Source organism: Phoxinus phoxinus (genome assembly GCF_949152265.1).
Source record: "Phoxinus phoxinus genome assembly, chromosome: 5".
In the NCBI taxonomy this organism is placed as follows: Eukaryota; Metazoa; Chordata; class Actinopteri; order Cypriniformes; family Leuciscidae; genus Phoxinus; species Phoxinus phoxinus.
In genome coordinates this window covers 7,984,683-7,998,540 of record NC_136880.1, presented here as the reverse complement: position 1 = coordinate 7,998,540, position 13,858 = coordinate 7,984,683, and the positions used below count along the sequence as shown (strand labels likewise).

Sequence of the window (13,858 nt, the reverse complement as noted above, 5' to 3'; positions counted from 1 at the left end):
AAACTCGTTAGCCACTTTAATCATAGCACTGCAGCAACCAAAGCGTTGCAAAAGAAACGGGAGCAAATGGGCCATGCAACTCACCGGCTTACCCAGTCATGTAAAACATGGTGGAACTCTGTGTGCGAGATGTTTGATCGGCTGGTGAAGCAGCGGTGGGCTGTTGTTGCTGTGCTGTCGGACCGAACCGTGACCAAGCTTCAAGATGCCAGGATCCTGGAGTTGAAGGATGAGTACTGGCAGCTGATGGAAGACACACAGCCTGTGCTGTCAGCACTTAAATGTGCCACCACAGTTATTTCTGCAGAAAAAGACGTCTCCATCTTGAACACTTATCCCGTCACCTTCGGCCTCATCAATATCCACCTCATGCGCAATGAAGGAGACGGGCCCAGACTCATCGAATTCAAGACAAAAGTGCGTTCCTCCCTCATCAAGCGAATGAATGTAAGCTAAACTTTTTATCTTAGTTTACATTATATACCTAATTACATGCATACTTTCCTATTATCTGCGTTGTGTTACCCATTTAGGTTTAAGACATGGGTCACCAAACTAAGGCCCGCGGGCCAACTCAGGCCCGCCACCCCACTTTGATTGGCCCCTCTGCCCCCAACTACTTGAACCGGCCCTATGAGGCAATCCCCATAAGTCGTCATGGCCTATTTTTTTTTTAATTGCTTTTTGGAAAATAATAACATGTCTGCATCTGGTATTTTGTTGATTTTTTTTCAGTTAAACATTTATATTTATTTATAAATTTGTAGAATTTTCGTCACCCGACGCACACGCAGAGAACTGTCAGTGTTCAGGACAGCAAAATGGCTAACGTTAAACGAAAAGTTGATAGAGAGTGCAGAGTTTTCAAAAAACAGTGGACCAACGATTATTTTTTTGTTCAGTGTAAGGGCCGTGCAGTTTGTATTATATGTAAAGAAAGTGTGGCAGTTTTCAAAGAATATAATCTGCGTCAAAGAAACACCACAAAGAGTATGCTAGCTTGCGAGGGCAAGCAAGAGAAGACAGGATTCGGAGAATGAAATGTGGACTGGCTGCACAACAGAATGTATTGCTTCGCCAAACTCAGGTCAACCAGGCTGCTGTCCGAGCTAGCTATAAGGTAGCTCACCTACTAGCTAGTAGGGCGGCTATCCCATAGGCTGGGGGAGTCGAGGCTGCTTTGTCTGTCACGAACGAGGGAGTGCAAACACAGGAGTCGCGGCCTCCCAGTCCTCTGCTATGGCACAACTTCTTGGGGAGCACTATACCACTCAATGCGAGGCTGGTATCGAAAGCAGAAATTCAGAACTTACCGAGGGAGACTCCCCCACCACTGGATTGCACGCCTACAGACTGATGGAAAGTGAACGGGATAAGTTTCCCCGGGCTGGCCAAGTTAGCGCGGGGGTACCTGTGCATCCTGGCAACGTCAGGTAGCAGACGGTCACCAGGTTGCGGTCGCGTCTGACCCCAGATCATGTCAACATGCTCATCTTTCTCAACAAAACAATCTCTCACCCTCTTTCTCGACTCCGTGCCTTGAATAGTTTTAAGTTACATTTTGACAAAACCTGTCAGATCTAAGTATTATTAGTATGTATTATTATGTTTTTGGTTAAGTTATTGTTTAACATGATTCCTTCATTATCATTATTTATTATTTTGGAACAAACGTGTCTCCGTTTAAGAACGCCGGTTCGCAGCTGCAGGTTCCGCTGCTTTAGAGCACCGCAGCGCATATATCTTCAAGTTTAGCCTAACCAAACATCCTGTTTAACCCTCTGGGGACCAAAAACGCGCCGGCGCGTTTGCCTCGTTTTTTTACACTTAAAATAGTCCCGTAATTTTTTGTCATACAGGCTTAAGAAATCTGAAAAAATAAACTGTTAAATGTCTTCTTATTTATGGGTTCACTTAAAATCTAAATAAAACATTGTGCTTTTGTAAAATAAAGAAAGTAAACAGGGAGTGCTTTCTGCCTGTCTCCGTGAACTTTTTTTCTGAAGCACGTCTCTAAACTCAAACAAAACTCAGCGAATACTATTCACTCAGACATGAGCTATATATCTCTATAATCATATAAGTGTGTCGTTTTAAATTATCTAATTCAAAACTAAAACAAATATTCTCTGTTTATGTAATCTATATAAAAAGAGCGAGAGATCAGCCGTTTTCATTATCGTTCTGGCACCTCATTACTCTGCTAATTTGACACGCCCATGGAGAGCGCGCGCTATTCAAACGCAGATGATCTGAAGCAACACATGCAAACCAGTCAACGCCCACAACAGCTGGATAACACACTCACTGTGAGGAAAAATAATATTGTGATAATCCTGGAAATTTTACCTCAAACGTGCTGGAGTAGCCTAACAACGGATCCAGCTGCAGATCTGTAAGTGCTTTGTTCTAATCGCGATATGAAATGGTGTCTGCAAACCGCAAAAGACTGTTTAAATTTGAATCGCGTTTCTGTTTGAATGAATGCACGGCACAGATGCATGCTGTTGTTTACTACAGCTCGCGCGTGTCTGTGTGTGAATGAATTAACCCTTAGTTTAGCTTTTAGCGAACTATCTATATCGACTGAATACGTTGAAATAAAATGTCTTTGTATAAGCAACATATTAAACTGTAAATTAACATTTATGCCCTAATATATATTATAAAAGACGATATGTTACAGACGAAATATGAAAGACGACATTTCGTTTTGGATCAGATTATAAAGTTTTTACTGCCACATCAAAACCTATTTACAAGGTGCAAACAAAATCTTAAAAGGTCAATATAAGCCTTCTCTTTAAATTATTTTTGTGTTTTTTTAGTGACAAATTTGGGGAGAGGATAGCCTACATATTGCAAAACTTTCTGAAAATACGAATGAGAATGAACTGCACAATTACTAGAAATGTTTACCTTTGATATTATACAATTTGCAAGCATACAAAGTTCATACTTTACAAAGCATACTTTTTTTCAAGATGTTTCCAACTCTGAACCAATTCTGTAGTTATATATATATATATATATATATATATTTATATATTTATATGTGTGTGTTGTCTTTGAATAACCACGCATAAATAATATTCTCTCAAAAATGCAAACATGTACATACATGTTTCTCACATATTATGATAGCCATGTTCGTGCTAAATATAGTGTAATTACACCTTTGCCATTAATATGTTTATAAGCAACTGAAAAAAATATATAAGGGCATGTCAAAACATCTCAAGGACCCCAAAAACACCTTACTGCCACAAGTTGATATTCTTGTAATAAAGATCTCATCGAAGAAAAACACGCTGTATTTTCATTGCATTTTTAATTTATAAAAAGTTAATGAATTTTCATATAAAAATGTTAATGATTAATCGATAGTCGATCGGAAATTCTTCCGAAAATGTAATCGAATCCCCATCCCTATTGGTGACAAAGGCCTCGGTTGGGCAGAACCAAGGCAAAGGCATCGGACAGTAATATTGAGATGGCAAAACTCACATTGTTAAAACAGGTGCATTCAACACTGTCTGCGACAAATAATGACTGTCTGGAGATGTTTGGCCAGCAAGTAGCAAACGAGCTGAGAAATGTTAAAGATAAAGCACTGCAGCTAAGACATAGTATAAATATCATGAATATGTTGCTCAAGAGGCAGAACAAGCAAGTCAGTACCAACCACCATTTGTGGGGGCACCTTTATCTCAGACAAGGCCTTTCACATCTGTGCCAGTGCAGTATCAGGTATACAAGGCCCAGCAGAGCCCTCAAAGTTAACTGGACCACCAGGCCCAGTCACAAAGTCTGCCTCCACCACTGTCTTTTGAAAAGATGCTTAATTAGTTTAACCCTCTGGGGACATGCATTTTTTTTACATAGCAGCACAATAGACTTAAAATACTCCATAATTTTTGGTCATACAGACTTAAGAAATATGAAAAAATAAGCTGTTAAATGTCTACTTTTTTATGTGTCCACTTACAATTGAAAGAAAATAAAGAAAATAAATGGTGTGCTTTCTGCCTCTCCGTCTCCGTGAACTTTTTCTGGTGCAAAGAGCGAGTTCTCATTTCAGCTCATTACAGTTTGTTATCTTTTAATGTGACCACGCCCACGGAGAGTGCACGCTATTCAAACGCAAATGATCTGAGGCAATATGTGCAAACCGGCCACATCAGCTCGATAAAACACATCAAGTTTACCGTATTTTCCGGACTATAAGTCGCTCCGGAGTATAAGTCGTATCAGTCAAAAAATGCGTCATGAAGAGGAAAAAAACATATATAAGTCGCACTGGACTATAAGTCGCATTTATTTAGAAATTTATTTCACAAAATCCAAGACCAAGAAAAGACATTTAATCTGGAAAGGCAAGTTATTCAGCTCCACAACAGCACACAGAACAACAGGCTGAATAGGTGTCCGGCATGTTAACGTAACATAGGGTTTCCCGCAGCACTTTGGAACTAAGGCGTCCGCCTAAGCAACACACGCCTGCCGCCTTAACTAGGTCGTCAACAAAAAGTATATGAGCGATATCCGCCGTGTTACTCTGTCCTGTTTAGAGCTTAGATTCTCTGCCCGAGCCCAATATTTCACTAGATTTGATGGCCGAGTGCGAGCGCGGGCGGTAGCCTAATGCATTCACTATGTGTGTGCGGCTGCGGGAGAATAAAACGATTAAATAGAAATATATATGAATAAAACATATAAAAACTAATAAATTGTTATTAATCTGTTGCAGAAAAGCAACAAGAACAACTAAAACAAAATAGAAACGATATACAGGCCAGAGTTTCTATTTGTAACATGTTTGCAGCGTTGAGTGATGTAGTTAATCACAGACATATGTGTTGATTTCTGGAACGCAATGGCCAATCCGAAGCATTTAAGATAGAATCCCTTCACGGCTCAAAACTGAGTTTTTGTGCATGCTGGCAAATCCTCGGATTATAAAATATAGTATGAAAGATTAATTATGCAGTCAGCTTCATTGATAATAACAGAGATGTATGAGATCGCGATGAACTGATGTCAGCTTTTTAACAATTATTAAGAGAGCGCACATTTGCGCGCATTCATGGCAAACCATGCTTGCTTTTATGTTAAATTAACAGTGGATTGTGAATGTTAATGCTTTAATAATATAATTTATCAGGAGCATTTATGCTGATGTGTATGGCGACATGTAGGCTAACACAAAGTTAAGTTACACAAAGTTATCCGCTGATTGTTTAAGGTCTATGTGCGATGCAAGGAGCTGCTGCCGCGAGGCTAGAAAGCTCCTGGCTGTTCTAGAAAGGAGAATAAGCCAATGCATTAAAGATATTTAACGGCTAAAGTCCGTAGTATAGCCTATTGGCTCTGTTGTATCCCTAGAATTCCGATCGGTGCACAGGGACAAAAATAAATAAATATTTTCACAGAGTAAAAAGTCTTCTCTACGAAATGCAATGCAAGAGATCGCACGGGCGCCTCCGCGTCCTGATTATATGTCTGCTATATTTGCTTCTTATTTATTAATTCCAGGCAATTGGTTGATGAAACATTGATTTAAATTAAGATACAATTTATACAAAACGAAATTCAATTTAAAGAAAGGCTTTTTACAAAACAAATCTTAATAAAAATTAATCTCTGACCCATCTTATGATCCTACTCATGCTGTTCACTTTTCATATACCGGTAATAAACAGATTAAATTAAAATAATAAAATAGCATCATATTATGTAAACATAAATATGGAATATAATTTAATTACTGCCTGATGAAAATTTTACTATTTCAAAGTGTGCTCGTTTTTTTTCTGAGGTAACAACATTTAACTCATCAGTCCATTTCTGTTCTAAATGTGAAATAATATATGTAATAAACGTTTATTATGTTTAATTGCCTTAGCCTCTGGTGTGTGCGCTGGTGTTTGCGTGAAATTCTGTTGTTGGGGGGTGGGGGATTTAAAGCGGTTTATTTCTATACCGGGGACATTTCTTGCTTTTCGACCACGGTAAGAAAAAATCCATACTGTCCCAGCCCTAGTAGACGGTAATGTTTTTTATTGGTTCATCTCAGTCAGTATGAATTAATTTTGATATATAAGACGCACCTGACTATAAGTCGCAGGACCAGCAAAACTATGAAAAAAATAGTCCGGAAAATATTATAGTCAGGAAAATACGGTAATCAGATGAATGTACTATGTCATTGTAAGCCGCGCTATATTGGTCCAATGGGGGTTTCCAATAGCACGGGGAAGGTTTCTTGCGCGTTCCGTCTTTCCAGCATCTCAAAGTAATTTGGGTTAAATGCAATACATTTCTCATATGTATTTACTCGTTATTTCATCTGACTCCATAAATAAAAGGTTTTGATAATATCTATGCATCACTAAAAGTGAGCGAATGTTTGATTATTACTTTTAGACTATTAAATGAACAAGGTCAAAATCAGTTTGAATAATCAAATGTAACAATTTATTAAATCAGGTATCAGGTCAATTGTATAATCAATTCAAAGATAATCAATATAAAACATGAATAAAAAGAAGAGATGCGAACCCAACCTGATGCAAATACATGAGGCTGGAAGTCTCGGTCACTCCCAGCCATCACGGGCCAGTCTAGATACAGAAAACGCCCGATCCCTCCACTGCATTCCATTAAATAGCCAAAACCTCTTTCACATGTTAACAATGGGAATTTACATTCAGAGTTGACACCTTTTGGGGGTAGGAGACGACCATTTGCCTAGAGACAACCTTCCTTTGTGTGCCAGTCTCTCTAAACTTCTCAAAACCTGATTTCTTTTTGTTTAACTAAGTTGGAAATGAGACATTTGTACCACTCACTCTGAGACATTTTAAATGATACTAAACATAATAATCATTCATATTAAACCACATATATATATTCTTGTGTGAGTCTTTAGGCGTGAGAGGGAGTGAGACTGTATGGGGGAGGTCAGATGTTAATTTCCAGCAAGTTCCTTTGTTTCATAGACCAGTCTATCTCTCCAACTTGTTTCTCCAGCCTTACATCATCTTGCGAGGCTGTGAGGAATAATCCTGGGAAATTTACCTCAGAAGTGCTGGTTTCACTTCGAGGAGCAATGGATCCAGTTGAGGATTAGTAGTACGTTTTTTATTCTTATATGCTTTGTTCTAATCACGATATGGAATAGTGTCTGTAAACTGCAAAAAGACTGTGATATGAATCGCGTTTCTGTGTGATGAATGAACGGCATATATGTGTACTGTTGCTACTAGTTGTGACTAGTTTTGAATAGACTATAAATTTTTACTGTAAAATAGACATCAAATAATTTTTTGTTAGCCAGTTTCTGCTCATATGTTAAATAGTATGTTTTGTCAAAAATAAACTCATCAACTAAGATGTTATAGTGTTTGTTCCAATGTAACGTTAGGCTATATCAAACTAATGAATCCGTAACTTTTAAATATGTATGATACTTTAAAAAAAAGAAAGATTACACTTGAAATATTGTTAAAATTGTGATTGTTGTTGATTTACATGTGAACACTTTTTAATAAAATAGCAAAAAATATATTTACAAGGTAGATGTAAAATAATCTTTATAGGTCAATATAAGCCTTCTCATTAAATTATTTATTATAGTTTTTTATTAGTGACCCATTTGGGCAGAGGATGTATTCCAAAACTTTCTGAAAACAGTATGAGAATTAACTGCACAATTACTAGAAATGTTTACCTTGGAAATTATACAATTTGCATATATATATAAAAATTGTGGAAAAAAAGAAAGAAAAGTTTCCAAATCTAACTTTGAACCAATTCTGTAGAATGGCTCATATAGTCTATTTGAACAGGATTTGTTTCCAGGTATAACTATGCACTAAAAATGTGCTTTTGACTTTAATTTATATTAGGATTATATATATATATATATATATATATATATATATATATATATATATATATATATATATATTGTCCTCACATTCTTTCTTGTGTGACACACCTGAATGAAAGGCTCATTATGCAAGCTCATTATTGAAGGTCATTATGCAGGATCATTGTCTTATCAGGTGTGAACCACTCACTATTCATGATGGTGTTGGATCGTCCACGCCCATTGCGCATATTGCCTTCCCAAACAAAAAGTGTTTTACAAAATGTAAATCAATAGCTGTGTCCCAATGTGAAGGCTGCGTCGTTCGAAGGACACGGACTTCAAATTTTGCAGCCTACCCAGCCGTCGAAAGACGCTCCGAGTCTAGCCTTTGTATGATTTGTAATTGCGCCAACAGTTGTTCTCCATTATGCTGTCGCCTAGCAACGCTGCGACCGGAGAGCTGCCATCCTACACTGCTGTTATGTCCCAATTACATCCAGGGGATATGGGACCAACAATTAATTTAATTTCCGGGGTGGAAAGTCAAGCAGGCGACACATGAGTTCAAAAGTTTACCAGAGATTTATTATAAGTATATCACAAACTATCTCCAATGGAGATAGTTAGGAGACAACTAAAACAATTTGCAAAAAGAAAGAAAAATAGAGGATGATGAGAATTGTAACCAAAACGGTCGTCTGTGAAATAACAAAGAGAAACAAGATCATTGATGTGATGTTGTTAGCCGGGGTTGAATCTGAGAGGTTCTCCTGCATCTGATTTGAGTGCTAAGGCTAAGTGCTCTCTCAAGAAAAAAAGGGGAGTTCTGCAGTTTTTCTCAATGTCCATTAAATCCATTTGGGCATGTTGATGAAGTCACGTCATACACAAGGATGTTTTGGAATCGAAACAGAGTTGCAAGATTTAGACCTTAACGAGGATCATGTGACCAAGATGGCGGCGGCGTGAGTAAAACGCCAGATACTCTCCACCCAAAACTTTACTCATCTAGCTTTACTTACCTATTGATTTCACTCTAACCTTAATTGCCAAGAAAATGACCTAAGGTATTTTTTCAAAATGCCTAAACCATCCAAACAACTGCCCAAAGACCGCGATGCTTCAGAGAATAGTGCTACCAGTCAGACAGGTAGCACCGGCGAAGGTGTTAATGCTAACGCTAGCCCTGAAGGAACTCCTCTTTTGATAACTGAGGCTCTGCTAAAGAGTATTTCTGCGGCGGTTGCAGAGGAGGGACAGCGGATCTTACGGTCTGTAAACGAGTCACTTGGGAAACTTGAGACTAAAGTGGATAACATGATGAAGCGCATTGATGATGTCGCAACTACGTCAGCGGCACTTGTTGCCTACCAAGCCGAGAGTGAAACGCGCATCTCCCAGCTGGAGGACGACATCGTTCCGATAAAAGATTGAATGGACGCGTTGGAGAAAGTGAACAAGGAGCTGAAGGATAAAGTATCTGATCTGGAATGTCGGCAAAGACGGAAGAACATGAGGCTGTTAAATCTGAAGGAGTTTATTGAAGGGAGTGACCCACTCGCGTTCTTCGAGGCGTTTATTCCCAAGCTCCTGCAGCCCGTCCAGACTATATCCATTGATCGCGCCCATCGGGGCCTTGGAGTACCTAAAGAGGATCGCCCGCGTGCTGTGGTCATTAAACTCCAACACTCCAGAGACGTCTTGAAGATAACGGCAGCAGTGAAACGCCTTGGGAATCTCCAATATGAGGGTCGGCCACTGCGCATTGTGCCAGATGTACCTCCAGACGTTCGGGCTGCAAGATGGGCGTTCAACACGGTCTGCGCTGAACTTATTAGAAGGAATATACATTTTAGGATGGCTTATCCAGCTACCCTGTTCTTTAAGGTAAACGAAGCGCAGAAGTCATTCAAGGACCCAAACATGGCCGAAGCTTTTCTTTTAACCCTGACTTGACTGGTAAAGTAGCCTCTACTGTACTAATGTGTCTATGAGTGCTCTATTTCCCCATCTAAGTTCATACGGATTATTATGCGTTAACGGGGCACAGTGAGTGGTACTGTATACAATATATGCTACATCCTAAATGGAGAGTTGGTAACTGGACATTGTGAATGCTTGGATGGATGTCCTACTTTCTTTTTTTTTCTTTTTTTTTCTCATATACACAGGGTGCCTCAATAAAAAAGAAGAGTATGTGTGACCTTTTGGTGCTTTGAACAGATCTAGGTTTAAAGGTTCTTGACTACGCCACCTGGTGCCTCTCACACCAGGATATACTTTACACCTTAACTGCTAAATACCTAATCTAAGGCAAGCAGGTTCGTAAGAGTATGCCCAAGATGAACTAGACAGAGACGTGCTTTCAGTAGAAAAACAATTATTACAACTTTATTATACAATGGTATAAATTATTATACAATGGTATAAATTATTATACAATGGTATAAATTAAAGGAGCCATATCATCGTACTAAAATGTGAGACCAGACCTGGTATTGGCTGTTACTAAGGACAATACAATTAATAATTTAACTGGAAAAATACTGATTCACTGGCAAGGCAGGTTACCTGTCCGGGATACGCGTGACTTTCACCACCCGTGCTCTGGAACCTGGTGCTCACAATCACATGCAGTCTCACACGCACACACACACACACACACACACACAACCACTACAAGCCAATGACTCAATCAATATTGTGAAGTGCAGTTTACCACTACAATACGTGGTGCAGTGCGCGGGGACGGAACCAGGAACCTCTCTTATGAGCAGCTACTCTAGTACTAGGAAGAAGAGGACAAGAAAGTTATTCCTAGCAGAGGGAATGGAGAATGTAAAACTATACTGCTAGAACAGCCAACATCACATCAGTCAGACAAAGCATTAGACGGTGACTACAGCTAAATAAATCACTATAAAGAAAATAAACATAAAACTTAATTCAGGCAAGGCAAAGCAGCAGGAGCAATCTGCCTGCTGACACAAAATCATTAAAATTAGTGCTTGCTATACACATACAGCATCGCAACCATTTCATAAAAACATTATTTTCTTTTACCTCAATGTTGACATACAAACGGACACAGTGGAAAACAGCCCTTTGCGCCAGTCTTCACAACCCTACATAACAGTCGTTACATTTATATTAAGTACATTCAAATACATTAAATACTCATTATAAATACATTTATATTAAGAGTTGACAATAAAACGGCCATGCATTACGTCGGGGCAACACAATCACTCATTTTACATGTGTTCAAAAAGCTTTTAGTGCTAACACACTGGATCTACTCGTAACAATAATCAATAAACATTTTACCTTCTTGATGTTACTGCTTAATTTTGGTACAGCTACCCGGCGGGTGCCTTGCCCCAGACCTTCAGTAATGCACTGCACGATTACCCGGAAGCGTCTGGCAATCAGTCAAACATTTATTTTCATTCAGTATTAGATAAAATATAAATGCTTAGCGTGCTACATTATATAAATATTTGCCATACCTTCGTAGCACAGGAGAACCACATACCCAAGCAGTAACAAACGGAAAATGTGTCTGGACACCAGAGGATTTCTCTAAGCCCAACAGTGAAGACTGTTTTATAGAAACTAGCCTAGACGCAAATGAGTTGTTTAGCCACTCACGGCTAGCTGGGTGACGTCAGGGAGCTACCGTATCTGCAGAGGGACAAACTTCAACCAGACAGCGACTACTCCGCCGGTTACATATGGTCCTAGGTTTTCTGTATGGAATGTATTTCTACAACCGGAAATATAAATTTAGTATAAAACAATGGGTGTGATAGACATAAATTCTAGTACTGAATATGAGAAATTTGAACACTACCTCTGTACCTTTACCAATGCAAGCTGTGATTATTACAACCCTGAAGATCTGAAACAAAATAATGACTTTTTCTTTTCTGTAATGCATCTAAATATTATAAGTCTTAAAAAGCATCATGATGATCTTGTTGCACTTCTTGCTAGCACAGGTACAAGTTTTGATATCATTGGTTGTAGTGAAACATGGATGAGTGAGCAAACCCTTTTAGATATTTATAAAATAGATGGATACTCATTGTATTGTATTAATAGGCAGGGTAGAATCGGAGGAGGTGTATGCTTGTATGTAAACTCTCTTTATTCTGTGAAGGAGCGTCACGATTTGACAGTTGATGATGACCACACTGATTCATTATTCCTAGAAGTTAAAATGGCGAGTGGTGCATGTATCATCATTGGAGTAATATATCGACCACCGAACTCTGACTTTGAAACATTCAGAAATCACTTTGATAATCTCCTTCTCAATATAAACCAGATGCACAAAAACAGTATTATTATGGGTGACTTTAATATTGACATTTCTAAAGAAGATATAAAGGGAACTGATTTTTTAAATACCCTCTACTCCTCATTCTATCCTACTATTGATAAACACACACGTGTTACAGAGAAAAGTAAGTCTACAATTGACAATATTATAACAAATTTACAAAATTCTGGTTGTAAATCGGGTGTAATATTTTCTGACATCTCTGATCATTACCCTGTCGTATTCTTTACAAACTGGAAAAAAAGAGTATCTGATCCTTGTACTAATAGAAAGGTAAAAGTTCTTAATAACAAAACACTTGCAAATCTAATTCAACACCACCAAAGTAAAAGCTGGGATAAAATTTACAATGCCATAGACCCCAATTTTACTTATAATTTCTTAATTGATGAAATAACCGATGCTATCAACGTAACTATTCCAGAAAGGACAATTAAACATAAAAAGGAAACTCATCCATGGATCACTAAAGGAAACCTAAAGTCTATCCAGAAGAAGGATAGACTCTACAAAAAATACAGGAAGAACCCAAATAGTAATAATAAAACCTTATATACACAGTATAAGAATAAATTAACTAGCTTAATACGAGACAGCAAAGCGAGTTACTTCACTGATCGTCTCAAAACTGCCTCGGGGGATCAGAAAAAATCTTGGAAGGTGTTGAATGAGATACTTGGCCGCAGTAATAAATCCTCAGTCAACCCTGACACTGTGGTTCCAACCCAATCAAATAATTCTACAATACGAGATTCACTGCCTGATTTGTTTAATAGATATTTTTCCTCTGTTGGAAAGAAATTGTCTCAACAATTTGGTCCACTAGGGGGTGCCAATTTTAAAGCATTCTTGAGGAATAATTATCTCAGTTCTTGCTACTTTAGACCCACCTGTAAAATGGAAGTTACTAATATCATTAATAAAATGCTCTTACACAGCTGGTGCTGATGGTATCTGTAGTAAGATCCTTAAAGTTATAGTGAATGAAATAGCTGAGCCATTTGCCCATATAATTAATTTATCATTACAGCATGGCATAGTTCCTAAACAAACTAAGGTAGCAAAGATAATACCAGTATACAAATCTGGGGACAAAAGTGATTCTCAAAACTATAGACCCATATCAATTCTACCAACGTTGTCTAAAGTATTAGAAAGGGTGGTTTATTCGCGACTTGTAGATTACTTAAATAAAAATAACATACTAGAATCTTCACAATATGGCCAGGGTTTCCGCGGGGTTGTAAAAGGTAGTAAATTAAATTATGCCAAATTAAGGCCAGTAAAAAGTAGTAAAAAGTAGTAAACGTCATCTGACGAGGTAGTAAATTTTCGAAGCCCCATCTAACTGGGTCTAACTTAAATTAGGTTAACTTACGTGTGAATTTATTTTTATTTTGAGTCGGACCCAAAGACAGAGAAAAGAAAGGTCGGACGTGAGTGAACGGAATGACGTCACGCGATGTGTACGTTGAGCGGTTCAAGCTGGTACTTGGCGGTAAACCTCTGCTCCGCGCGAGTTTAACAAGTAACTTAAATATGGGCAAGTGTAAGTTTTCGGACCTCTGGCTAGAGGACGCTCGGTTTAAAGACTGGCTTAGGCCAGTAGTTGGAAACAGTCGAGAAGCTTTTTGCAA

At 38.4% G+C, this 13,858-nt stretch overlaps 1 protein-coding gene across 1 annotated transcript in view; it reads right to left on the bottom strand.

Moving 5' to 3' along the window:
* Positions 1-13,858, bottom strand: part of LOC306998452 (uncharacterized protein) — a 460,366-nt gene that overhangs the window by 189,382 nt on the left and 257,126 nt on the right. The window lies entirely within an intron of this gene.